At 47.3% G+C, this 25465-nt stretch overlaps 1 protein-coding gene and 1 pseudogene across 6 annotated transcripts in view; one reads left to right on the forward strand and one right to left on the reverse strand.

The window, feature by feature from the left end:
- Positions 1-16278, reverse strand: part of PWWP3B (PWWP domain containing 3B) — a 39786-nt gene extending 23508 nt beyond the window's left edge. For 2 of the 6 annotated variants that reach the window (XM_070066713.2, XM_008272839.5), the window contains exon 1: positions 16164-16224. The gene's annotated coding sequence lies outside the window, so the exon portion shown is untranslated. Of the gene's footprint in view, positions 1-16104 lie in introns of all 6 variants that reach the window. The other 4 variants (XM_070066714.2, XM_008272840.4, XM_008272838.5 and 1 more) reach the window with 3 other exon arrangements.
- A 941-nt stretch (positions 16279-17219) lies between these two features.
- Positions 17220-18301, forward strand: LOC103351931 (uncharacterized; annotated as a pseudogene).
- Positions 18302-25465: the final 7164 nt, after the last annotated feature.

Here is a 25465-nt window from a genome sequence, read left to right on the forward strand (position 1 = left end):
CCCATTTGAGTGCAGGGGCCCGAGAACTTGGGCCATCTTCTGCTGCCTTCCCAGACACATTAACAGAGAGCTGTATTGGAAGTGGATCAGCTGGGACTTGAATCGGTGCTCATATGGGATGCTGGTGCCACAGGCAGTAGCTTAACCCGCTGAGTTGGCCTCCAGGTTTAGGTCTCTTAAGATAATGTTATTCTATGTTTAAATACAAAATTATTCTATGTAAGTAAAGTGGGTGAACTCTCACAGCCCCATGCATTATCACTGAGAAGAGATAAGCACACCTCTGGCTACATTGTAACTATTCACGTTGGAGAAACCAAGCTGCACTGGAACACAGCTCTTCTTGTAATGAGCAAATGGAGAGAAAGAATATTGTTTGCCTGGGGACTCTAAAGAAAGAAGCAATCACCCGATTTAAAAAAAAAAAAACAATTATTTATTTATTTGAAAGGCAGAGTTACAGAGAGAGAGGGAGAGAGACAGAGACAGAGAGACATCTTCCACCTGTTGCTTCATTCCCTGAATGACCACAATAACTAGGGCAGAGGCAGGCTGAAGCCAGGAGTCAGGAGTTTCACCCGGATTTCCCACATGGGTGCAGGGGCCCAAGCACTTGGTCCATCTTCTTATTTTTTTAACGATTTATTTTATTATTTGAAAGACAGAGTTACAGAGAGAGATAGAGACAGAGAGAGAGAGGTCTTCCATCCATTGGTTCACTACCCAATTGGCCGAAACGACTGGAGCCGCACCAATCCGAAGCCAGGAGCCAGGAGCTTCTTCTGGGTCTCCCACATGGGTGCAGGGGCCCAAAGACTTGGGCCAGCTTCCACTGCTTTCTCAGGCCATAGCACAGAGCTGGATCAGAAGTGGAGCAGCTGGGACTCGAACCAGCGCCCATATGGGATGCCAGAGCATCAGGCCAGGGCTTTAACCCGCTTCGCCACAGCGCCGGCCCCATATTGCTTTTCCCAGGACATTAGCAGGGAGCTGGATCGGAAGTAGAGCAGCTGAGACTGAAACTGGCATCAATGTGGGATGCCAGTGCTGCCAGTGGCAGCTGAACCTGCTTCGCCACAGTATCAGTCCCAAGAAAGAAGTCATCATTCTTCCAGAAACCCGTAACAGAAGGACTGGGTGGGGTCATCATCATCCTGGTAATTGATCTGGAAAGGACACCAAGAATTCTTTGGTGCAATATGGGTTTCCATATCCAGCCTATAGGAGCTTGTCATGGAGGCATTAAGACAGGGTTCCATGTTTCAGTTTTTAGAGAGACAGGAAGTCGCCCAGTTACGGTTTTGAAATTTTGTTAGCTCTGTGGAAAGAGAACTTTTAAATCCTTGACAATTATGCAAGGCTGACATCTCCACATCCTAGATAGCAGAGTTAACAGAGACACAAGGGTCATATACACCACTGGGATTAACTGAGGCTGTCCAAATATCAAATATTAAACTGTATGTTACTTAAAAATAATGCAAAAGACTGTCAGATGTCATATTCTCTAAAAAAAAAAAAAACCAACTGTGTTCTTAAAGAAGCATCCTTCTATTGTTTTAAGGTTACTAAGTGGTTCTCCAAGGCTAGAGCCTCTTTTTATCCCCCAAAACTTCACAAAACCACTGGAATAAAGTGTTTTCAGTGGGCATAACTGGATTAGTTCAGTACATGGAAAAAAATAAAACAAATCAAATTAATGAGTTGACTTCACTAAGAAGAAAGGTAGTGGACAATGAGAATGGAAACAAGAAAAAAGGGAGAAGACCAAGCAGTGGGTAGCAGGGACATGGTACCTATTTTGCAAGAGAGGAACAAAAGTTGAGAAGTAGTAAGATAATACAAATCTTACCCCCCTCTGTGATTTCTGTGGCATAATAATAAAGGAATACTGGTAGGAAAGTCTTTGGTGGTATCAGGGACATTTGTGCTCCTGAATGACTGGAGCTTTTGGATGTCTCAGGGTTATCGTAACAGAATGCTAGATTTTGATGTTCATTTTTAACGTTTATTTATTTATTTCACATGCAGAGTGACAAAGAGATGGGAGGCAGAGAGAGAGGGAGAGATAGGTCTTCCATTTGCTGGTTTACTTCCCAAATAGCTGCAACAGCCAGGGCTTGGCCAGGCCAAAGCCATGAACCACCAGGAGTTTTGCCAGTGTTTCCCAGGTGGATGGCAGGGAAGAAAAGGACATGGGGAATCCTCTGCTGCTTTTTCAGGCACATCAGCAGGGAGCTGGATCTAAAGGAGAGCAGACGAGACTCCAACCAGTGCTCTGCTATGGGATGTAATCAACGAGGGCAATGTACCATGACAGCACACAGGAATCTATTTTTAAAGGATGTATTTGTTTGTTTATTTGAACAGGATAGGGAAAGAGGGAGAGGAAGAGAAGGCACAGGGAATGGGAGAAGGGAGAGGGAAACAGAGGGGAGGGAGAGAGCAAGAGGAGGGAGAAGGAGAAGAGAAAGAGGAGGATGGAAAGGGGGAGAGGAAAAGGAGGGGGGAGAGGGAAAAGAGGAGAGAGGGGTGAAGGAAGGAGGGGGAGGAGGGAAATTGAGGGGTGGGAGAGAGAAGGGAAGAAGAGGATGGAGGAGAGGAGGAAGGAGAGGATGACAGGGAGTAGAGGAGGGAGAAGGAGATAAGGAGAAGGAGGAAGGCAGCGGAAAGAAGGGAGGAGGGAGAGGAAGCAAGGGAGAAGAAACGGAGGGAGAGGGAGAGAAAATGGAGGGAGAAGAGATGAGAGGGGATGGAGAAGAATAGTAGGGAGAAGGGGAGGGTAAGGGAAAGGGAGAGGAACCAGAAGGAGAGAAGGGAAAAGTGGAGGAGGAAAGAGAGAGAGCGAGAAGGAGTGAGGATATTAGACAGAGGGAGAGGAGGAGAGAGAGAGAGAAAAATGAAGAAGAGACAGGAGAGGGAAAGGAGAGAGCAAGGAGAAGGGAGAGGGAGAAATGGAGGGAGAGGGAGGGAAGGAGGGAGGGGAGGAGGAGGGAGAGGCAGAGGAGGTATAGTGGGAGGTGGGAAAGTAAGCTGAAGAGGAGGGAGAGGGAGAGGAGAAGGAGAGAAGGGAGAGAGAAAATGGGACAGAGGAAGACGGACAGGAGTGAGGGAGAGGAGGAAGAGAAAGGAGGGAGTGGGAGGGAATAAGAGAGGGAGGAGAGGAAGCATAGGAAGAGGGAGAGGAGGAAGAGAAGCCAGAGATTCAGAGGAAAGACAAGGAGAGGCTGGAGGAGGTTTGGAGGAGAAACAGGGAAAAGAGGAGGAAGGAGATGAGGAGGGAGAGGGTGAGGAACACAGAGAGGGTGAGCAGGAGGGAGAGAGAGGAGGTAGGGAGAGGGAGGAGATAGAGGTGAGGGAAAGTAGGGAGAGTAGGGTGACAGAGAGGAGGGAGTGGGGGAGAAGGAAAGGAAGATGTGGGAGAGGGAGAAGGAGAGGAGGGAGAAGGAGAATAGGCAGAGGGAGGAGTGAGAAAGCAAGAGTAGATGACAGATGATGAGTTGGGGCCGCTGTCATCTGCAGCATCAGCATCCCATATGGGCGCTGGTTCGAGTCCCAGCTGCTCCACTTCCATTCCAGCTCTCTGCTATGGCCTGGCAAAGCAGTGGAAGATGAAGATGACCCAAGTCCTTGGGCCCCTGCACCCACATGGGAGACCCGAAAGAAGCTCCTGGCTCCTGGCTCTGGATCAGCTCAGCTCAGCTCTGTCTGTTGCAGCCATCTGGCGAGTGAACCGGTGGATGGATGACCTTTCTCTCTGTCTCTCCCTCCATATATAACTCTATCTCTCAAATAAATAAATAAAATCTTTTTTTTAAAAAAAGAGACTGATGAGGGAGAGGAAGGGCAAGGATAGACTACAGAGGGAGAGGGCAAGGAGGAGGGAGTCTGCTAGGAACAAGGAGAATGTAAGGAGGAGGCAATGGGGAGGAGGAGTGAGAAGGAGTGGAGGGACAGGAAGGAGAGTGAGACTAGGGAATGGGAGAAGGCAGGAGAGGAGGTTGAGGGAGAGGAGGGAGAGGTAGTGGAGGGAGAATGAGGGGAGGGAGAGGCAAAGGAAAGAGGGAAAGGAGAGAGAGGGAAGGGTGAAGGGGAAAGAAACCAGGGAGAGGGAAAGGGGGGAAGGCAAGAGGGAAAGGAAGAGGAGGGAGAGTGGGCGGGGGAGGGAGAGAAAGAAAAGGGAGAAAGAGAGGAGAAGGGTGAGGGTGAAGAGGATGAGGAAGGAGAGGAGAGGTGGGAGAGGGATGGGAGGGACAGGGAGAGGAGTTAGAGGAGGGAGATGGAGACAAGGTAGAGGGAGAGGAGTGAGAGGCAGAAGAGGGAGGGATAAAAGAGGAAGATGGAGAGGAGCACAGAGAATTGTGCAAGGAGAGAGAGAATAGGAGGAAGGGAGCATGGAGGAGCAAGAGGGCCAAAAGGAGGGAGAGGGAGAGGAGAGACAAGTAACAGATCAAGAGGGAGAGGAGGAAGGGAGGGAGAGCAGCACAGAGAGGAAGAGGGGAAGTGGGCAAACGGAGAAGAGGGAGTGGGAGAGGAGCCAGAGGGTGAGGAATAGGTTAGTAAGAGGAGGTAGACAAAGTGGAAGGGAACGGAGAGCAGAGATAGGGAGTGGTGAGGGAGGGAGAGGAGGAGGGAGAAGGAGAGAAAAAGGGAGAGGTGGCAGAAGGGGAGGAGGTGGAGGGAGAGGAAAGAAAGGGAGAAGGAGAGGTAGAGGGAGTGGAGGGAGAGGGAGAGAAGGGAGAGGAGATAGAGGGAGAGTGAGAGGGGGACTAAAGAGAGGAGGTACTAGGTTAGGAGGGAAAGGGAGAGGAGGAGGGGAGATGAGAGACAAAAGTGAGAGGGAGTGGAGGGGGAGAAACAACAAGAGGGAGAAGGAGAGTAGGCAGAGGAGCAAGAGAGCGAGGAGGGAGAGGAAGGAGAGAGAAACACTTGAGGGGGCTGGGGGATAATGAGGGCAACAAGGGAGAAGGGTGAGGATCAGAGAGAAGAGGAAGTGGAGGAAGAGGGCTGCAAGCAGTGACAGGGTGATAAGGAGAGAGAGGGCAAGGAGGAGTGACAGGTGAGGTGGGGTCAGAGGGCAATGTGGAGGGAGAGGGGGAGGAGAAGGGAGAGGGTGAGAGAGGGAGAGGAGGCACAGGATGGAGAGGGAGAGACTGGGAGAAGACAGAGGGCAGAGGCAGAGTAGAGAAGGACAGATAGGAGGGCAAGTGAGGGGCTGGTGAATGAGCAAAGGAGGGAGGAGAAGATGACAAAGAAAGGGGAGGGTCAAGGAGAGGAGTTAGAGGGACAGGAAGCAGAGGGGATGGAGAGGGAGAGGAGGGAGAAAAGGCAGCAAGAGAGCCAGAACAGGGAGAGGAAGTGGAGAGGCAGGGATGGGGGAGGGGAACGTGAGAAGGAAGAGTGAGAAGAGAGAGAAGGGGAGGGAACAGGAGAGGACTGAGACAGACAGAAAGGAGAGAGAGAGGAGAGAGAGAAGGAGGCCTAGATGAGGGAAAGGGAGGAAGAGGAGGGCAAGCAGAGAGAGTGCAAGGAGGAGAGGGGAGGAGGAGAGGGAAGCAGATAAATGTGGGGGAGGAGGCAGAGTTGGGAGAGAAACAGGCTGGATATGGAAAGGAGGGAGAGTGGCGGGGTGAGGGAGAGGGAAAGAAGGAAAAAAAGAGGAGAGAGTGTAGGGAGGGGGGAGGGAGAGTGAGAGAAAGGGGGCAGAAAGGAAAGAGAGGGAGAGAAGGGAGAGGGACACAGAGAGGAAGGACAGGGATCAGAGGGAGCCACAAGGGAGCTAGTGGAGGGAGAAGGAGAGGAGAGAGAGCAGGAGAGAGAGGGAGAGGAGGGAAACTAGAAGAGGGAGAACAGAGTGAATGGAAGGAAGGAGAGGTGATGAGGAGGCGTCAGAGGGTAAAGAGGCAGTGGGAATGGAGTTAGAGAAGGAGAGGAGGGAGATGGAGATGACAGAGAGGGAGAGCAGGGAGATGGGGAGGAAGGAGAGAGGATGGATAGAGAGAAAGATGAGAGAGGGGGAAAGGAGGGAGAGGGAGAGGTACAGGGAGAGGGAGAGCAGGAGGCAGAGGTAGAAAAGGGTCAGGAGAAGAGAGAAGTGGGAGAAGGAGAGGAGGAGGAAGAATAGAAAGGAGATTAAAAAAAGCAGGAGGGGAAGGAGAGGAGGGATAGAGAAAGAGGGAGAGAACAGAGAGGGAATGAGGGAGAGGAAGGGCAGGGAAAGGGAGAAAAGAGCACAGGGAGCTGGAGAGGAGTGATGGGGGAGGGAGAAGGAGAGGAAGGAGAGACAGAAGAGGGCGAGGAAGAAATAGAGGAGAGAGAGGGAGAATAGGGAAGGGAGAGGGAGAGGAGGACAAAGAGCAATGGAGGGAAAGGATCAGAGGAGAGAGTGAGAGGAAGGAGAGGGAGAGGGTGATGAGCAGGGAGTGGAAGAAGAGGAGAGAGAGAGGGTAAGCAGGAGATAGAGGAGGAGGGGGAGGGAGAGGAAGAAGTAGAGCAAGAGGACTAGGGAGAGGGAGAGGAGGAAGTAAGAGAGATAAGGGAAAGGGAGATTAGGGAGAAGGGAAGGGCGGAGAGAAAGGTAGAGGGAAAAGGAGAGGGAGTGAATGGAGAAGAGGAAATGAACAAGAGGAAGAGGAGGGCCAGGGTGAGGAAGGAAATGAAGCAAGGGGATAGGAGGCAGGAGGAGCAAGTAAGGGAGGGTGAGGACAAGGGTGAGGCAAGGAGTAGGGGGAGTAGAGTGGGGGAGAGGGATGAGGAGTGAGGGGAAGGAGAGGAGGAGGGAGACAGAGAGATGGGAAAGCTACAGGAGTGAGAGGTATAGGAGGGAGAGAGAGGAGAGAGGGGGAGAGAAGGGACAGGGCTGAAAGGGAGAAGAGGTAGAGGACTGAGAGCTTGAGTAGGGAGAGCAGGAAGGAGGAGAGGAGGGAGTAGAGGTGGAGAGAGAGGGAGATGAGTGAAAGCAAGAAGGAGTGAGGGGGTCTAATGGATGTAGAGGGAGAAAAGGAGGGAGGCAGAGAGAGAAGGGAGAGGGAGAGGAGGGACAGGCAGAGGGAGAGGGAGAGGGAGGAGAGGAAGGAAGGGGTGGAAGAGGGACAGGGAAGAGAGGAATAGGGCCTGGACCAAAAGGGGGAGGAGGAAGGAAAGGACAAGAAGACTCAAAGAGTGAGGAAGGAGAGGCAGAGAGAGTGAGAGCATGGAAAGGGAATAGAGAGAGGAGGGAGAGGAAGTAGAGGAGGGTTAGGAAAATAAGGGATGTGAGTGAGCAGGAGAGAAGGGCATGAGGAGAAGCCTAGAGAGACAGGAGGGAAGGGGAAAAGAGATTGAGCAGCGTGACCCAGCGGAAGGAAAGGAAGGAGAAGGCTACCAGGAGGGCAGGGAGTAGGGAGAGGGAGAGGTCCACAAGGAGGGAGGAGGGGGTAAGGAGGAGGGGGTCTGGGCAAGGAGTGGGGAGAAGGAGAGGAGGAGGGAGGGGGAGAGGAGGGAGAGGAAGGGGAGGAGAGGAGTGAGTGGAAAGAGAGAGCAAGGTGAAGGAGAAAGATTAGTGAGAAGGAGAGGAAACAGAAAGAGAGAAGGGAGAAGGAACAGAGGAGAGAGAGGAGAGGGAGGGGCAGGAAGGAAGCCAGAGGAGGAGGGAGTGGGAGAGGAGTAGGGCAAGAACCAGGCAGAGGAAGAGGAGTGGTAAGAGGAAGGAGAGTGAGATAATAGAGAGGGAGAGGGTGTGGAAGAAAAGGAAACAGAGGGAGAGGAGGGAGAGGGAGAGATGTGAGTGAGGGATAGGGAGAGGGATACAGAGCAGGAGAGTAGGGGGAGGGAGAGAGAAGGAGAGGGGGAGGAGGAGATAGATTACAGGAGGGAGGGAGAGGAAGAGAGAGATGGAGAGGAGGAGGAGGAGGAAGGGAGAGGATAGAGGCACAGAGAAAGGAGGGAGAGGGAGAGGAAGAGCAGAGAGAGAAGAAGGAGAGGGGGAAAGAAAGAGAGAGGAGTGGGGAGAGTGTGAAGAGCAGGAGGGAGAAAGGAGAGGGATAGGAGGAAGAGAGGAGGGAGAAGGAGAGGTGGGGGTGAGGAAGGAGAGGAGGGCTATGGCCAGGAGGAGGGAGAAGGTGAGGAGGAGAGAGGGAGAGGAGAGGCAAGAAGGGAGACAGAAGAGAGATCAAGGAGAGGAGATGGGAAAAGGAAACAGAAAAAGGAGGAGGAGGAGGACAGAGATAGTGGAGGAAGAGAGAGGGAGGTGGGAGAGGGTGAGGAGGACAGAGTGGGTGAGGAGCAAGAGACACAGAGGAGGAGGGGGTCCTGAGGGTGATGGAGAGGAGGCAGCAGAGGGAGAGGGGGAGGAGGGAAAGGGTAAGAAGGACTGAGACAAGGGAAGGAGATAGAGGGGAGGGAGAGGGGGAGGAGTCAGAGGGCAGAAAGGAGGGAGAAGAAGAGGAAAGGAGAGAGGAGGAACACATACAGAGAGCAGGGAGGGGCAGAGGGCAGGGAGGGAGAGACAGAGGGGGAGAGGAAGAGAGGAGGGACACAGGGAACAAAGAGGGAGAGGACAGGAGATGGAGGAGGGGGAGGGGGAGGGAGAACAAAGACAGGAGGCAGTGCCAGAGGGGGAGGGAGAGGCCCAGGAGGAGCCAGATGGCAAGGAGAAGGGAGGGGGAGGAGGAGGGGGAAGAGGTTGAAGAGCAAGGAGAGCGATAGGGAGAGGAAGAGGGAGATGGGGAGAGAGAGAGAGAGAGTGAGTCCATCTGCTGGGTCACTCCCCAAATGCCTGCAACACCCAGTGCTAGACCAGAGGGAAGCCAGGAGCCTGGAACTGCATCAGGGTCTCTTGTGTTTGGCAGGGGCCCAAGCACTTGGGCCATCAGCTGCCTTCCCAGGCACATTAGCAGGGAGCTGTGCTGGACATGGCCCAGCTGCCACTGGGACTGGACTCCTGTAACAGGATGCCTGCACTGTAGGCTGCAGATTATCCCACAGTGTCAGAACACCTGCCCCAAGAGCCTGATTTTTTTTCCATTCTTTTTCAAAGATTTTTTTATTTATTTGAATGGGGAGGGGAGACAGAGGAGAGAGGGCCAGATTGGGAAGGGAAGGAGGGAGGGATTGAGAGAAAGAGATTGATCTTCCACCTGCTAGTTCATTCCCCTGCAACAGCCAGGGCAGGGCCAGGACCAAGAAAGGATCCCAAAATTCCATTCTGGACTCTCACGTGGAAGGCAGGGGCCCCAGCATTTGGACCAATTCCGCCATGAGCAGAACGACACATTGGAAGCAGGACAGCTAGAGCTCCTAACCAGCGCCCCGATATGGGATGCGAGTCTGGCCAGTACAGCTTAACCTGTTGCGCCATAGTGCTGCTCCAGTCTTTACTGATTCCTAGGCTGTTAGCTTCCCTCTCGCAGGTATTATAGGTGAGGTCAAGTTCACAGACAGTGGAGAGCAGCAGCAGAACCTCAGGGAGAGCACGACCATGGGGTAAGAGATTTGGGGTGGTTTCAGGGCAAGCATCGACCGTGTTAACCACCGCAGAGCATCCTTCAAGAAGCTATGCTGAGGTCTAGATGAGCAAGGTCCTTGGACTTTAAGGAGAGGCCAGTGTCACGTCCCGTGGAACGTTTGACGGCATCCCAGCACAGGTGCCAAAGACAGCAAACTCGGGCCACGGGCTGCAACCTGGGGCAGACCCCTGAGCAGCCTCCTGCACGGGTTCTTCACAAAGGCTTCATGCAGGAGACTCTTTCTGAAACCAGAAGCTGAGCTCAGTGCTCACATGGGACAGGTGCAGGACAGGGAGCACGTGAACCACGCCCGACATGCTCAACCCACATGACTTTCCTAGGTGAAGCGGTGTCTTTTACAACGCCATGACTCAGGGCAGGGAGCACCATCCATCACAAGGCAGTTCTCCACGTGGCTTCAGCATGCCCTGGTTCAAGAAAGGAAGAGCCATACCCTCTGCCAGGTGGATCCCGGGGGCTGCCATGAGCCTGCTGGCCTCTCACTGCAGCACGCCTCAGCACAGCCTCCGCTTGCTCAGCCCTGCAGGGCCCACTGCACACAGGTGTCACAGGTGTCGTTCTCTGCTGCTAAGCCGGACTGCCCCGAAGGAAGACAGCGATCAAACCACACCACAGGGAAATGTCACAAACTTCCCCTACCCAAACTGGAGCAGGTGTGTGGTTTGGACACACAGAAGGAGCTGAGCCAGGGCCCAGGTTTCTGGTCCCTCTTGTCCCAGGCTAGGAAAAGCTCTCTGGGGCCCAGCTACCAGATGTAGTTCATGCTGAAATCACTGCTCTCAGGGAAACAATTATCTGGACAATTACCTGTGTCTCCTCTTTAAAAATTTATTTATTTACTTATTTTTAAAATGTGTTTATTGGGATTTTTGAAAGCGATCTATCGGAAAGGCAGAGACACACAGAGTCCCACCAGTTCACCCCTCACATGCCTGCAACAGCTGGGGTTTGGGCCAGACTGACGCCAGGCTAGGAAAGGGGTCCAGGTGTCCCACGTGTGTGGCAGAGACCCCAGCTCGTGATCCAGCACCGGTGCCTCCCAGGCTGTGCGTCAGCAGGAAGCTGGATTGCAGGTGTGCCTGGGGCTGCAACCCCGGCCCTCCCCTGAGGCATGTGCGTGACTGAGCAGATGTACCACTGCACTACCCCACCCTAGGCATTCCCCGCTTTGCCAGTTTCAGGCTGGTGGGGGGGGGACCGAGTACTGGACAGTGGCCCCATCGTGGTTGATGGGCCCCACTCTGCACCCCCAGACCATCTGTAGCCCACTTTCTCCCTAGGACAAACGCAGCTTGCCTCCCTCCCACGCACTCAGAAACAGGGAGGTGTGAGCCTGACTTGAGCAGAAGCCCCCTTAGGCAGGCAGGCAGGCAGGCAGGCAGGGGTGGGTGGGCGAGCTCTGAGCCCAGGGCACAAGCAACCCTGCCCACATTGTTGAAGGCCTCTCCACGGGGACTGCCAGGACAAGGGTGCCATACAGAAGGGGACAACGTGCATGGCCCCCACATAGGTGCTTCCGAAGGCGAGTCATGCTCTGGCCCTTGGTACCCGAGCCACCACCAAGAGCCAGGAGAGGCTCCCTCCACACCATGCTCACCACTGTGCCTTGTGTCCCCTCACTCCCCACATCCTGCACCCCACCAGGGCAGCCCGGGCAGCCCTGATGCCTCCCCCACATCCTGCACCCCACCAGGGCAGCCTGGGCAGGCCCTGGCCTGAGACCAGCCAGGAGACAGATGCCTTAGTCTTGAGGACTAGCTCACAGCATGCGGGCCTTGGGCCTCCAACAAGGCAGAAGCTTCTGCAGGGAGAAAAGGACAAGGCCGGCCCCCTGCTGAATGTGAGACAGAGCGCAGAGTGCATCCTGGAAGCCGGGCAGGTCCTGGGCCTGCCTGCTGGGGAGCAGGGTCCCGCGTGCTGGGGCCCGCACCCTGGTACTGCACAGGAGCTGATAATCCAAGCCCTGGGGTGCACAGAGAAGGCTGGGGCCCATACACGCACTGGGCTGAATGCGGCCTGGGGGTCACGAAGACATTTGGGGTGGGGCGGTGTTCTAGGTAGGGGGTCCCAGAGCAAAAGGAAGAGTCACAGGAAGTGAACAATGGCCGGTCAGGGACAGCTGTGATGGAGGGACGTGAGGAAGAGAGGGGCCCAGGAGGGATGGGTGAGGATGGTCCTGCACTGGATGGAGGGTCAGCCATAGGTCCTAACACCCCCACCCCCGTCTTGCCCATGTACTTTGTCTGAGGCTGTGTGCAGGGTAAATCCCCTCTGGGACTCTGACCAGTGTCAGAGTCCTATCCCTACTGGTTTCTCATAGAAATGCAGACAAAGGAAGAAGACCCTCCTGCCCAGGCAGCTAATGAAGGGCCACCAAGGACAGGTGGCCTTGGGTGGACCAGGCTGGGTCTCTGAGTTCTTGGAGGCAGGTCCCCCTAGCAGGGCTCCAGCCATCACAGGAGAGGTTGAGTTCCTAGTATTCCCAGAAGCTTCCGGCAGGGGGCTCCTGCTCACTCCGGTGGACAGGGAATGTACGGAGGGCAGGGGTTTTGCAAGGCTGGGAAGGTGGTCTGCATATGAAGCTGAGACCCCAGACCTTGGCAAGCAATGGGGAAAGACTCCAGATGCTGGGCACACAGGAAAATTGAGGTCTTGTGCTCCCAAAGGGCACATGACAAGTACTATCGACCATGCCCATACATGCCAGGGCGCCCCCTTGTGTCTTCTGTAAGCCAAATAGGTGGATACAATTATACACTTTCATTTTTATTTTATTTTTTAAAGATTTATTTATTTATTTGAAAGTCAGAGTTACAGAGAGGCAGAGACAGAGAGAGAGAGAGAGAGAGAGAGAGAGAGGGAGAGAGAGATAGGTCTTCCATTTGCTGGTTCACACCCCAAATGGCTGCAACGTCCAGAGTTGTACGGATAGGAAGCCAGGAGCCAAGAGCTTCTTCCAGGTCTCCCACTGGGGTGCAAGGGCCCAAGAACTTGGGCTGTCTTCTACTGCTTTCCCAGGCCATAGCAGAGAGCTGGATCCGAAGTAGAGCAGCTGGGACTTGAACCAGAGCCCATACGGGATGCCAGCACTGCAGGTAGTGGCTTTACCTGCTACACCACAGCGCCGGTCCCACTGGTGGTTACAATTTTAAAAACACACCTTGTGTGGGCAGGCTTGTGGCACAGAGAGTTAAGCTTCCACTGTGGCCAGATATCATATGAGTCCTGGTTCAAGTCCCACTTGATCTGCTTCTGATGCAGCTCGCTGCTAATGTGCTTGTGAAAGCAGCATAAGGTGGCTCAGGTATTTGGACCCCTGCCATTCACATGGGAGACCCAGTTGGAGCTCCTGTTTCCAGCCTCTGTACAGAGGTGGGGGGAAACAAACCCACATAGATTCTATTGATTAAGCTTTATGCAGGCTGGTCAGTCCTGATTATTGTGGCCCTTTGGGGTGTAAACCACTGGATGGAAGATGTCTTCTCTCTCGCTCTGTCTCTCCCTCCCTTTCTGTCACTCTGTCTTTAAAATAAATAAAATAAAATAAACGTTTAAAAAATCTTTATGCATAAATCCTCATTAGTCCTTGTATGGTGTTTTTGTTATTGCTTTTATTCACATGTACTACTTCAATAGAATTTCAATCACACTCCACATACTGTCTCAAGTTTGCTCAGAGAAAATATTTTTTATTGCTTTGTTTGTCCACACATGAAAAATGGCTGCCTGGAGAAAAGTGCTGGAAACCTGTTAAAAGCCATCTTGTGACCAGAACTAGAACTGCAGATAATCTGGATCTCTGGTGAGAAAGGGTGGAAACTACTTATTCCCAAAACGTAGCCTTTTCTGGCTTCTAGAAATTTCCATTCTCAGCGTAAATGAGTGGGCACATGTCACATACAACTGGGGTCATAGTGTTCTCATTTCAATGTTTGTCATTCCAATATCTGTATGCATACTGAATATATCTCTTCATCTTTTGAATTTTCAAAAATGAAAGCAAATCCTCACATTAATGGTCAAAATATACTAGTGTGTTCTATATACTTCTAGATTTTTTCTGTGAATTCTGATAAATATGCATGTTTTTTGAAATCAGACCTTTATTCTCCATTAAATATATATGATCAACTTCCCATTCATATTTTCTACATCTTTTAAAAATGATGTATTTATATGAAAGGCAGAGCGTTTGGGATAGAAACAAAGAGACAGAGACAGGGGAGGGAGAGAGATTTTTCATCTGCTGGTTCATTCAATTTTTTAAGATTTATTTATTTATTTGCAAGGCAGAGTTACAGAGAGACAAAGACATTGTCCATTTATTGACCCATTCCACAAATGACCAGAAAGCTGGGGCTGGGCCAGGCAGAAGCCAGGACTCCATCCTGGTTTCCCGCATGGGTGGCAGTGGCTCAACTACCTGAGCCATTTTCTGCTGCTTTCCCAGGTGCATAAGCAGGCTGCTGGATGGCGATCAGAAATGCTGGGCCTCAAACCTATGCTCCTATGCAATGGCAGCATCTCAGGCAGCAGCTTATCCTGCTGTGCCAGATCCTTTCTCCCATGATTCACTCTCCAAATGCTCACCACAGCCTTGGCTGGGCCAGGCCAAAACCAGGAGCCAGGGACTCCAGGGTTCCCATGTGAATGGCAGGAATCCAAGTTCATGTGCCATCATCTGCTGCATCCCGGGCACGTTAACAGGAAGCTGGATCCGAAGTAGAGGCAGGTCTCTATCCCAGACACTCAGATACGGGGTGCAGGCATTCCAAGTGGTGGCTTAATCCACTGTGCCCCAATGCCTGTCCCTCTGCATCATTTTTGTATGTGTGTGAATTACAAGATTTTTTCCAGTTCTCTAACTTTAAAAAGACATTATTTGAAAGGCAGAGTGACAGGAGTGTGAGGAAGTAGGAGGGAGGGGAAGAGGGAGAACAAGGAGGGGGGAGGGAGTAGGGGAGGAGAAGCAAGAAGGCTTGGAGGATGGAGGAGAAAAAGAAAGTGGGGGTGGGGGGTGGGAGTGGGGGGGTGGGGGGATGGGGTGTGATTTGATATTTTAATTTCAAGGAAAGCACAAGCCAACAGATAAAACAAGAAAGTCCATCTTCCACCAATGACAATGAAGTATGTGTTTGTATCTGTACAAGTATTTGTAACAAAAAGGATTATTCCCTTTTTGGCTCTATTACTGCTTGCAAAGTGTCCAAGTACATAAAATCTAAAGAAGAAAGCACATATACACCATCACCACTCTACTCCCTGAGCTCTTCACTGCTTCTATTTGTGTCTAATCCCTTTGTTGTTTTTACTCTCATCACATTTAAATTTGAATACGCTATCTGAAATTACATTGATCATTCACATACTGGAGCATCTTTCCATATTTCTACAAGTTGACACCATTTGGGGGAAGGTAGCTTTTCCCCCAATTCCAACTTCATATCTCAGTCATTTTTTTTTACAGGCAGAGTGGACAGTGAGAGAGAGAGAGAGAGAGAGAGAGAGAAAGGTCTTCCTTTTGCCATTGGTTCACCCTCCAATGGCCGCCACGGCCGGCGAGCTGCGGCCTGTGCACCATGCCTATCTGAAGGCAGGAGGCAGGAGCCAGGTGCTTCTCCTGGTCTCCCATGGGGTGCAGGGCCCAAGCACTTGGGCCATCCTCCACTGCACTCCCGGGCCACAGCAGAGAGCTGGCCTGGAAGAGGAGTAACCAGGACAGAATCTGGTGTGCAGGTGCCGCTAGGCGGAGGATTAGCCTAGTGAGCCGCGGCACTGGCCCTCATATCTCAGTCATTTTTATGCTGACATAGGTACTCCATGCTAAAAGAAATGTGGAAGAAAGACGTGGGAAGTTTCCTTCCCTTTCTTTGTCATCCTTTATCAATAAACATCCTTTACTACTGCCACCTCTTGCTTCTTGTTCTTCTATTTATATGTTTTATATATGTAATATATAATATAATATAATATAATATATAGATTTTGGTGTTCCAGATACTTTTTACATTACAGTGCAAATAGGCATGTTCCTTTCACTTTATAGACAGTGAGAGCTGTAGACTAATATACCATTTGTCACATCATTAAAAAAGCAAATCTTTTAAGATACTGAGCATCCCCTGACAGACAAACCAGCCCCTAACCCCAGGTACTTGAACCTGGAGTTAAACATTCCTTTAGATTCCTCTTCAAAATCCACCAATACAGTAAGATTTGTTCGAAACACATGAGGCACATCGCAAACCATGGGAAAAAATAAATCCCTAGGTAATAACTTAATTTTTCATTTAGGATGATCATAACCTTCTTTACCAAATAAGGAAGATGAAAGCCCCTAGTTTGGTTTCCTCACTGTCTCGGCGGCCACTGCTGCTTTTTTATTGAAATATACATCGTCCTATTCAAAAGTTAGCATTGGCAACTGTCTGAAGACTCCCCCCCCACCCCAGGTGTAATATGATCGCCACCTCCCCCACTGAGTACTTTTACAAGGAGGGACGCTAGATCGATATTAATTTTCGCAGAAAAAAAACCACTCTCACAAAACTACACTCCTTTCACAATGCTCCCAGGCTGTAATCCCTTCTTGTCTCACCCTCATTCCGAATCTTCTAGAAGTCTCCGAATACACGGAGCTTTTCAGTCAGCCATTACCTCGGATCGCCTTCTCTTCTGCGGAAGCCTCAGGAGCCTGTATGAAGCGCGACTCCTCCCCGGAGAGGAGCCGGGCGACGCTCTCTTTTATGCTCGGAACGCGAGCTCCGCCCCCTTCTGGTGATGGGAAAACCAGGAGGTCCTTTCGGAGGGAGGAGAAAGGCGAAGTTCCACTGGACAGTTAAAGGGAAGAAATGTGACTTTTAAAGAACTTTAAAAGGTAATAGCAACGTATGTCTGCTCAATTTCTATTCAAACCCCTGGGCTAGGTGATTTACCGAAGCGGGGGGAAAAGAAGAAAAAGAAAATCTCTCTTTCCTACATGGTTAAGATATTCGTTGTATATTTTTTCTGATTCTTTCGTGGACTTTATTTCCAGTTAATTTAAAATATCCAGTAAAAAAATTTTAAAGTTTAATATCTTGATTTGGATTGCAATGAATTCATACTTTAAGCAGATAGAATAAATTCTTTACAATTTTGAAACTGAACTTGATACATGATGTTTCTCCTTTTATTTAAATTTTTTTTGTACTTCTTTCCTTGGGCTGTTCCTTAAAAAAGTCCTCAAACAAAATTTTATTAAATTGAAAATGAGAAAAAATGTGTATTAGTAAAACAAGAAGCCAAATTCAAAAATCAATCCCAAGGGACCCGTGCTGTGGTGCAGTGGGTAAAGCTGTTGCCTGCAGTGCTAGTGTCCCATTTAGGTGCCCTGTTTGAGTCCCCATTGCTCCATTTCCGATCCAGCTCTCTTAATGCTCCTGGGAAAGCAGCAGAGGATGGCCCAAGTGCTTGGGCACTTGTATTTACGTGAGATACCTGGATGAAGCTCCTGGTGCCTGGCTTCAGCCTCGCCCACCCCCATACAACATATAACTCGTTTCAACTCGAGTTGCAAAAGGCGACACCAGTCTCAAAATGGAGATAAGATCACCACCCAATTGTCTCCTAGCTGCCCCCAGCTGCCCCCATCGGACTAGGGCTGGCACCTGGGATGGAGGGAAATAGAGTCCGGCGGGAATGGGGGGGGGGGGGTATAGAGTGGGGGAGGGGTATGATCCAAAACAATCAGAGCGGTTGACAAAACTGCATATTGGTGGTCTGAGCTTACAAAACTGCATATTGCTGGTTTGAATCTACAGAGGATAGTTTGAGAGACCATTTTGAGAAATGGAGCACACTCACAAATTGTGCGGTAATGGGAGACCGTCGCCAAAACGCAACGTGCCAGAGGTTTCGCTTTTGTGAATTGTTCGGATTCTGAAAAGGTGGAAGCAGACATGGGTGCTCACCCACACTAGGTCAAAGAGCGTCTAGCGGAATCACAGAGAGGGTTCGGTTAAAGCCTAGTGTCCATCTGCTGGTGAAGGAGGTTGTCGGTGGTGGGATTAAGGAATATACAGGGGAATATAATTTGAGAGACTGCTTTGAGAAGCGTGGCAAGATTGAAACCCCAGACGTTATGGAAGACAGGCAGAGTGGGGAAAAGAGCGGATTTGCTGTTGTAGCTTTTGATGATTGCGATGCGGTTGATGAAATTGTTCAGAAATACCACACTGCTAGTGGACATGCCCTCTGCTGCTGTATCACCCAGAGGCCGTGCAGGTGGTGCCGGCGACTTTATGGGTCCTGGAGGAAACTGTTCAGGTGGTGGGGGTAATTTTGGAGGTGGTGGAAGCCTCAGTGGAGGAGGAGTTATGGTGGTGGCAGTAGAGGAAGTTATAGAGGAAGCCTATGGCGGCAACCACAGTGGTAGCAGAGGAGGCTATGGTGGTGGTGGACCAGGATCTGGAAACCGAGGGGTGGATATGGGGGAGGAGGAGGATATGGTGGTTACGAGGAGGAAGGAAATTTTCAAAGTAGTAAGTATGGTGGTGGTGGGAACCACAAAAATTTTGGAAATGGTAGTGGTCAACAGCAATCAAATGATGGCCCCATGAAATCGAGGAAGTTTTGGTGGAAGAAGATTGGGCAGTCTCTGTGGTGGTTATGGATCTGGTGGTGGAAATGGTGGATATGGTAGCGGCAGGTTCCAAAAGCAGCAGAAAAGGACTGCCATTCTTATCAGGAAAGAGAGTGAGAAATTGCCAGGAAAGCCGCAGGTTCCTTTGAGACAGTCTTCCAAAATGCATTAGAGGGCCTGCACAAATCTGCCACAGAAGGAATGATGAGCTACAGTCAGAAAAGTGACTGCAGCTTACACAGGAAATGCTTCTTGTTCGGGACTGCCATAGCCACAGTTTGCAAAAAGTGCCATTAGATGCCCCTCCTGAAGTCCTTTCATCTCTTGTAGCTTTGTCTTTGCTTTTCCCTTTCATTACATCAGGTATATTGCCCTGTAAATTGTAGTGTACCAGGAAGTAAAATTTAAGGATTTTTTAACTTTTCAAAAAGATAGGTAATAACACCAGAATGGAGAGAAATGGGGCAAGTAAGAAACTTGATTGTCTCTAATGGAACAAGGGGAAACAGTAGTCAGCTCCTTCTGAAACTCTTTTAACATACAAAGCATTTTTTATACCGCCCAAATTAAAATCTATTCATTTTGATTTTCTAGTTCCTCGAACAATTTATTTTTTTTTTCAGTCTTATTGAGGGTTAGCTGAAAAATAAAGTTGTTTGTATTTCAGAAGGGCAATGTGATACTTTGACACATGTATACATTATGAAGTGATTAATGTAATCAAGCTAATTAACATCCATCATCTCACACAGTTACCTTTTCCTGTGGTGAGAATGCTTAAGAGTAAATCTTTTTTTTTTTTAAGATTTATTTATTTATTTGAGGTAGAGTTACAGACAGTGAGAGGGGAGGAGAGAGAAGGGTCTTCCATTCGCTGGTTCACTCCCCAATTGGCCACAACGGCCGGAGCTGTGCCGAGAAGCCAGGAGCCAGGAGCCAGGAGCTTCCTCCAGATCTCCCACACGGGTGCAGGGGCTCAAGGACTTGGGCCATTTTCCACTGCTTTCCCAGGCCACAGCAGAAAGCTGGATCAGAAGTGGAGCAGCCGGGACTCAAACCGGCGCTCATATGGGATGCCGGCACTGTAGGCGGTGGCTTTACGCACTATGCCACAGCGCTGGCCCCTCTTTTTGTAAATTTCCAATATACACTATACATATTATGAACCACTTCACCGTACTTACTCATCTTATAACTGAAAGTTTCTACCCTTGAACCAATATCTCCACATTTTCTTCAACCCTGATCCTAGTAAGCATCCTTATCATCCCATTTCTATGAGTTAGATATTTTTTAAATTCCACATGTGAATGAGATCTTGTGGTATTTATGTTTCTGTGTCTAGCTTATTATGATGACCTTTGATTTCATCCATGTTGTTGCAAATGGTAGGATTTCTTTCTTTTTTAAGACTGAATAAGATTTCATTGTGTATAAAAATTTATACCACTTTTTCTTTATCCATTCATCCATTGATGAACACTTAATGCTGTTTCCATATCTTGGCTATTGTGAATAATGCTGCAATAATGAATATGGAGTGCAAATACTGATTTCATTTGTTTTGGATATATTTCTGGAAGTGCAATTGTTGGATTGTGTAGAAGTTCTTGTAATTTTTGGAAGAACCTCCATGCTGTTTTCCAAAGTAAGTGTATCAATTGACATTCCCATTAGCAATATGTAAGAATTTCCTTTTCTCCATATCCTTGTCAACACTCGTTGTCATTCACTTATTGATAATGGCCTTCCTAACAGTCATAGGATGATCTCATTGTGGTTCTGATCTGCATTTCCCTGATGATTCATAATGTTGAACACTTTTTATATACCTTTTCTGTTGGCCATTTGTGTGCTTTGTTTGAAAAAAAAAAAAAGTCTGCTTAAGTCCTTTGCCTATTTTTAAATCAAATTTTTGGTTTTGTTGCTATTGAGTTGCTTGAATCCCTTATATATTTTGTGTGTTAACCTATTATCAGATGTGTGGCTTGCAAATATTTTCTCCCATTCCTTTGGTCGCGTTTTCATTTGGTGAATTGTTTCCTTTGCGGTGCATACACATTTTAGTTTGATGTAATCCCACTTATTTTTTCATTTGACTTTTAATAGCTAGTTCCCTCAAGGGCTTTACTATACATTCAACAATCAAAACTTCTGAATGCTGAAACTCTATAAAACCAGTTTCTCTTCCTAAGAATCTCTGCAAATTTGTGGGACCAACTGTGCTATTGTGTATTAAGGACATAACACTAACATTGTTCATTGAACCTGGCAACATCAAGAACAGAGAACTGATAAAGTGTTCTTTAAAATCACAAGACCTTGAGAAATATTACTATTTGGACTAAAAGGTTTCTAGTCTGAGGAGTTGCTTTTTATTGTTGATGTAGTTTTGTTTTCTTTCCTTCTTTCCTATTAAAAGTTCTTTAAATATCAGTTTAATGTAGAACATAAACATGCCAAAAATATAAATTATTGAAAATATCAAAAGCTGGTGAGGATGAAGATTTAATGGAAGTTTCATGCACTCATTGGCAACAGGAAAGTAAGTCTGAACTAGCGTTTTGAGAAATGTTTGGCATTATCACCTGAAGCTGCACATTGTAAAGGTTACCAGGGAATTACATGGGGCGTTCAGTAACTGAGTGGAGTGTCTAAATTTGTAGCAGAGAAATGGTAGAGAAGTATCAGTACTTCAGAGGATATATACGATGATCCAGTGGGACATAGGAAGTGATTGGAAATCTTTTATTTATAAATAATTTTAATGAACATAATAAATTATTAGTACTGTGATGCATTGTCTACTTTATAAAAAATCTGGTTACTAAAGGATGAAGTGTGAAAATTTTACATTGGTGATTTTAAAGATGTGGAGAGCTCTTCTTTATAAGATTCACAGGCCATGTAGTCCTCCATCTTGTCTTATTCCTGGCTTGCCTGGTTTGGGGTTATCTTCTCATGAAAATAGTAATCAATCTGAACTTACTGAATTTCCTATATACTGATTTCCCTCCTCAGAGAGGCTACCATTACTTCCATCAAGTGTTTAAGACAAATAACCATGCACATAATGGTATGCTAATTTAAATAAGAGCAGATTAGGGATGATTGGAGAGGTTTAAGTAACTAAAATGAAAAATGATCTTAGAATATTCATTCTGTCCTCATAATGAGATCAGAAAAGTTTATTATTTATTTTTCTTATATCATATTAAAATAGCAAAAAATTTAACATGCTTCATCTGCATGTATTTTTTAATAAGATTTATTTATTTACTTGAAAATCAGTTACACAGAGAGGGAAGGAGAGGCAGAGAGAGAGAGAGAGAGAGAGAGAGGTCTTCCATCTGCTGGTTCACTCCCCAATTGGCTGCAATAGCTGGAGCTGCACCGATCAGAAGCCAGGAGCCAGGAGCTTCTTCTGGGTCTCCCACGCAGATGCAGGAGCCCAAGGACTTGGGCTGTCTTCTACTGCTTTCCTAGGCCATAGCAGAAAGCTGGATCAGAAGTGAAGCAACCAGGACTTGAACCAGCGCCCATATGGGATGCCGGCACTGCAGGTGGCGGCTTTATTAGGTACGCCACAGCTCCAGCCCCTGCATGCATACTTTCAATTCACAAAATTAACTTATATCCCTTTTTAAATATTTATTTATTTGAAAAGCACAATAAGAGAGATAGAGATCTTGCATCTTTTGGTTTACTTCCGAAATGGCCAATCCGAAGCCAGGAACCAGGAGCTTCTTCTGAGTCTCCCATGTAGGTGGAGGAGCACAAGCACTTGGACCATCCTCCTTTGCTATCCCAGGAGGATTAGCAGGGAGCTGAAACAGGTATAGCAGCTGGTACTTGAACCAGCATCCATATGGGATGCCAGTGCCCCAGACTGTGGTTTACCTGCTATGCCACAGCACTGGTCCCTTAACTTTTATCTTTTGATGCCATCTCTGTAACGCTAATTGACTCTTTTTTTTTTTATTTTTTGACAGGCAGAGTGGACAGTGAGAGAGAGAGAGAGAAAGCCTTCCTTTTGCCATTGGTTCACCCTCCAATGGCCGCCGCGGCCGGCGAGCTGTGGCCGGCGCACTGTGCCTATCTGAAGGCAGGAGCCAGGTGCTTCTCCTGGTCTCCCATGTGGGTGCAGGGCCCAAGCACTTGGGCCATCCTCCACTGCACTCCTGGGCCATAGCAGAGAGCAGGCCTGGAAGAGGGGCAACCGGGACAGAATCCGGTGCCCCAACCGGGACTAGAACCTGGTGTGCTGGCGCTGCAAGGCGGAGGATTAGCCTACTGAGCCGCGGTGCCGCTAAATTGACTCTTCATTTCAGGAAGAGCTGCAATTTTTTTTATTCATTTCAGTGCTTCTTTCTGATATGTTTATTTTAAATATTTCATTGTCACTATAGTTAATGAGGTATCCATGGATAGAATTATTTCTTGCTCTTTGGTACCTAAATTCTAATTTTAATTGAGCCAACAATTTATGCTAATAATTTCTTTTATTTTCTCCTCCAAATCAGATATTAGATTTATGTGTCTGTTACACCCAAATAATCTCTGATGGTTTCCATATGACTAGAAAGTAATATAAAAGGCTTAGTCTTCAACTTTATAAAAGGGATGAAAAGCATAGGCAAGTATGTCTGGCGTGCTTTGTGTTTTATAATTAGATCTACAGTATTAGAATAACTATCTTTTTCAGATACACATTATGGAAAAACTAGCAAAATAAAAAGAGAAAATCAACTTCTAGATTAATTTTGTATAGCTAAAGAGTTGTTGACATAAAATGCTTCAATAACTATCTTTTTAGGATAGATAGATACATGCTTCAATTCACGTGCATAGGCTGACACCAAAATATTTTAGAAATTGATGCGTAAGCTTTCATTTCTAGATTATTATTTATTCCTTCTTTATTTACTAATAATTGTGGTCCACACTTCATGGGAAAGTATTAAAAACTCTTGAGATTGTCAATCATAGTCTATAAAACATTACACTTTTGACTCTGTCTCTCTGTAACACTGCTTTTTGAATAAATAAAATAAATCTTTGAAAAACAGTATAGGGGGGTGTTGTGGTGAAGAGGGTAAAGCCGTCACTTGCAATGCTGGCATCCCATATTGAGTATCAGTTCCAGTCCTGGCTACTCTGCTTCCAATCCAGATGCCCGCTAATTCTCCTGGGAAAGGAACAGAAGATGTTGCAAGTACTTGGGCCTCTGCGACACATGTGGAAGACCAGAATGTAGCTCCAGGCTCCTGGCTTTTGCCTGACCTAGCCCTGGCTATTGTAGTCATTTGGTGAAATGAAGGGAGGGTATGAACAAAATCTAAGTGTGGTTGCTTGTGTTGGGATGTTTTAGGTATTGTGCTTGGTGTTTTCTATTCTGACAGTCTTATACCATGACATTTTTCTCTTTCTCCTCCTTTCCCTTCTGCTTCTCCTCTTCCTTTTAAAAATTCTAATTCTCAGAATCATAAGATAACTAAAATCTCTCACTCTGTAAGTAACTTGGAATCCAAGTGGTTCCCCGCAAAATTCATGGAAAGAATATTATAATGTAGCTTGTGTCATCAAATTTCAAGATCTAACAAGCTAAATTCTTCCAAACATTGCAATACATGGTACAGCCCATGAGAATCCAGAAACATCAAATTGCCTCTATGTTTTCATTAGGAATTTTTTGAGCAAAAAAGACTGTAAATATGAACTTTGAGGGAGATAAAAACTCAAGAGATTATGGCTCTAGATATACAGGAGACTGCTAATCAGCCCTATTTAGCTTTTATATATTGCCAAGGAGGCATATGGCAGGATGATTATAGGATTTTTTTCAATGTGACAGGAATTTTGACAGATAGGCATTTATTTCCCAGCTCTTCTGCTTAACTTATTACTTGTATAATCTTAATTACATTTCTTAACTGCTGCATGCCTCAGGTTTAGTCATCGATAAAATGCATGTAATCTTAATACTTATCTCTACAGTTGACAGTAGTTATTAAAACAGTACAGTAGTTCACCAGAAATTGTTTTAACTGTAACCATACAAGAAATATGACATTTAAACATAAAACCACTTTCTCAGAATTAAGACAACAAATAACAGGAACAGTATTTGAAACCATGCCTAAAATGTTGCCCAAGGAGCTGTAAAGAATGTCTCTTTTCTGATAGATCAGGAATTATGGACATTTAGGGGGACCTTTGAAAATGTGGAATTACTCCCGTAGTAATAAGTATTTCAGTCAGAGAGAGGTGAGTTTTTTGGCCTTTACCTTTTAGATTTGGTGAAGATAAATTCATAAACATGGTAAAAGAACATTTCTGAAGTAATGCAGGCCATTTAAAATGGAGCTTTCGATATTTTTCCAAACCATCTGACAAAAACTATCAGGACTGGATAATTTCCCATCATAAAACAGTTGGTAGCAACATAGTCAGGAAGCTTGCATATGTTTAGTAACACTTGATGCACTTGTGTAAAGAATATCAGGATTTTATAATATCATTATAAAAACTCAGGCGCATGCATAAAGTTAATTTTTTAACCATTAAGATGGATTTGTCCTAGGTGCTGGAAACTGAGTTAGAAGAGTACTATAAACAAACAAAGAAACAAACAAACCTTGCTAGTAATCGTGGTTGTAATAGCAATGTATAAAAGTTAATCTAAGTTTCACTATGTTTTAAAATTAAAAATGCTTAGCAAACAACATGCTAAAATATGAATCATTATTGCTTTTAGGGAGGAGAAGACCAACATAAACAAGGATCAAAGACAGAAAGAAAAAACTGTCACAAAACTAAGAAGTGAGCAAAATATTTTCTGTATCTTTGTTTTCAGCTTCATAAAAACAACATTGACAATAACTTGTTCTATTTGTTCTGCCTCCAATCTCTGTTGACTTTGTCTCATGCATTCTTGTTAGATGTCCCTATTACACACTGTTACTAAGGGATAAAAACATTTAATCTCAAGTAGATATAGTCTTAACATCTGCAACTTCAATGCGCTGTTGTTTATCTTCTGCCTGATAGCACATAGTGTGCTGTTACAAGCTTCCTTTGCAACAACATGCAAGGACATTATGTGTTTAAAGACTTTGGGAAAGGGCAATTTCTTAATTTTTTTTTGTTTGACAGGCAGAGTGGATAGTGAGACAGAGAGACAGAGAGAAAGGTCTTCCTTTTATGCCATTGGTTCACCCTCCAATGGCTGCCGCGGCCAGCGCGCTGCGACCGGCACATCACACTGATCCGAAGCCAGGAGCCAGGTGCTTCCCCTGGTCTCCCATGGGGTGCAGGGCCCAAGCACTTGGGCCAT

The sequence above is a fragment of the Oryctolagus cuniculus genome, chromosome X (genome assembly GCF_051225735.1).
Source record: "Oryctolagus cuniculus isolate XC-2025 breed Fujian yellow rabbit chromosome X, ASM5122573v1, whole genome shotgun sequence".
In the NCBI taxonomy this organism is placed as follows: Eukaryota; Metazoa; Chordata; class Mammalia; order Lagomorpha; family Leporidae; genus Oryctolagus; species Oryctolagus cuniculus.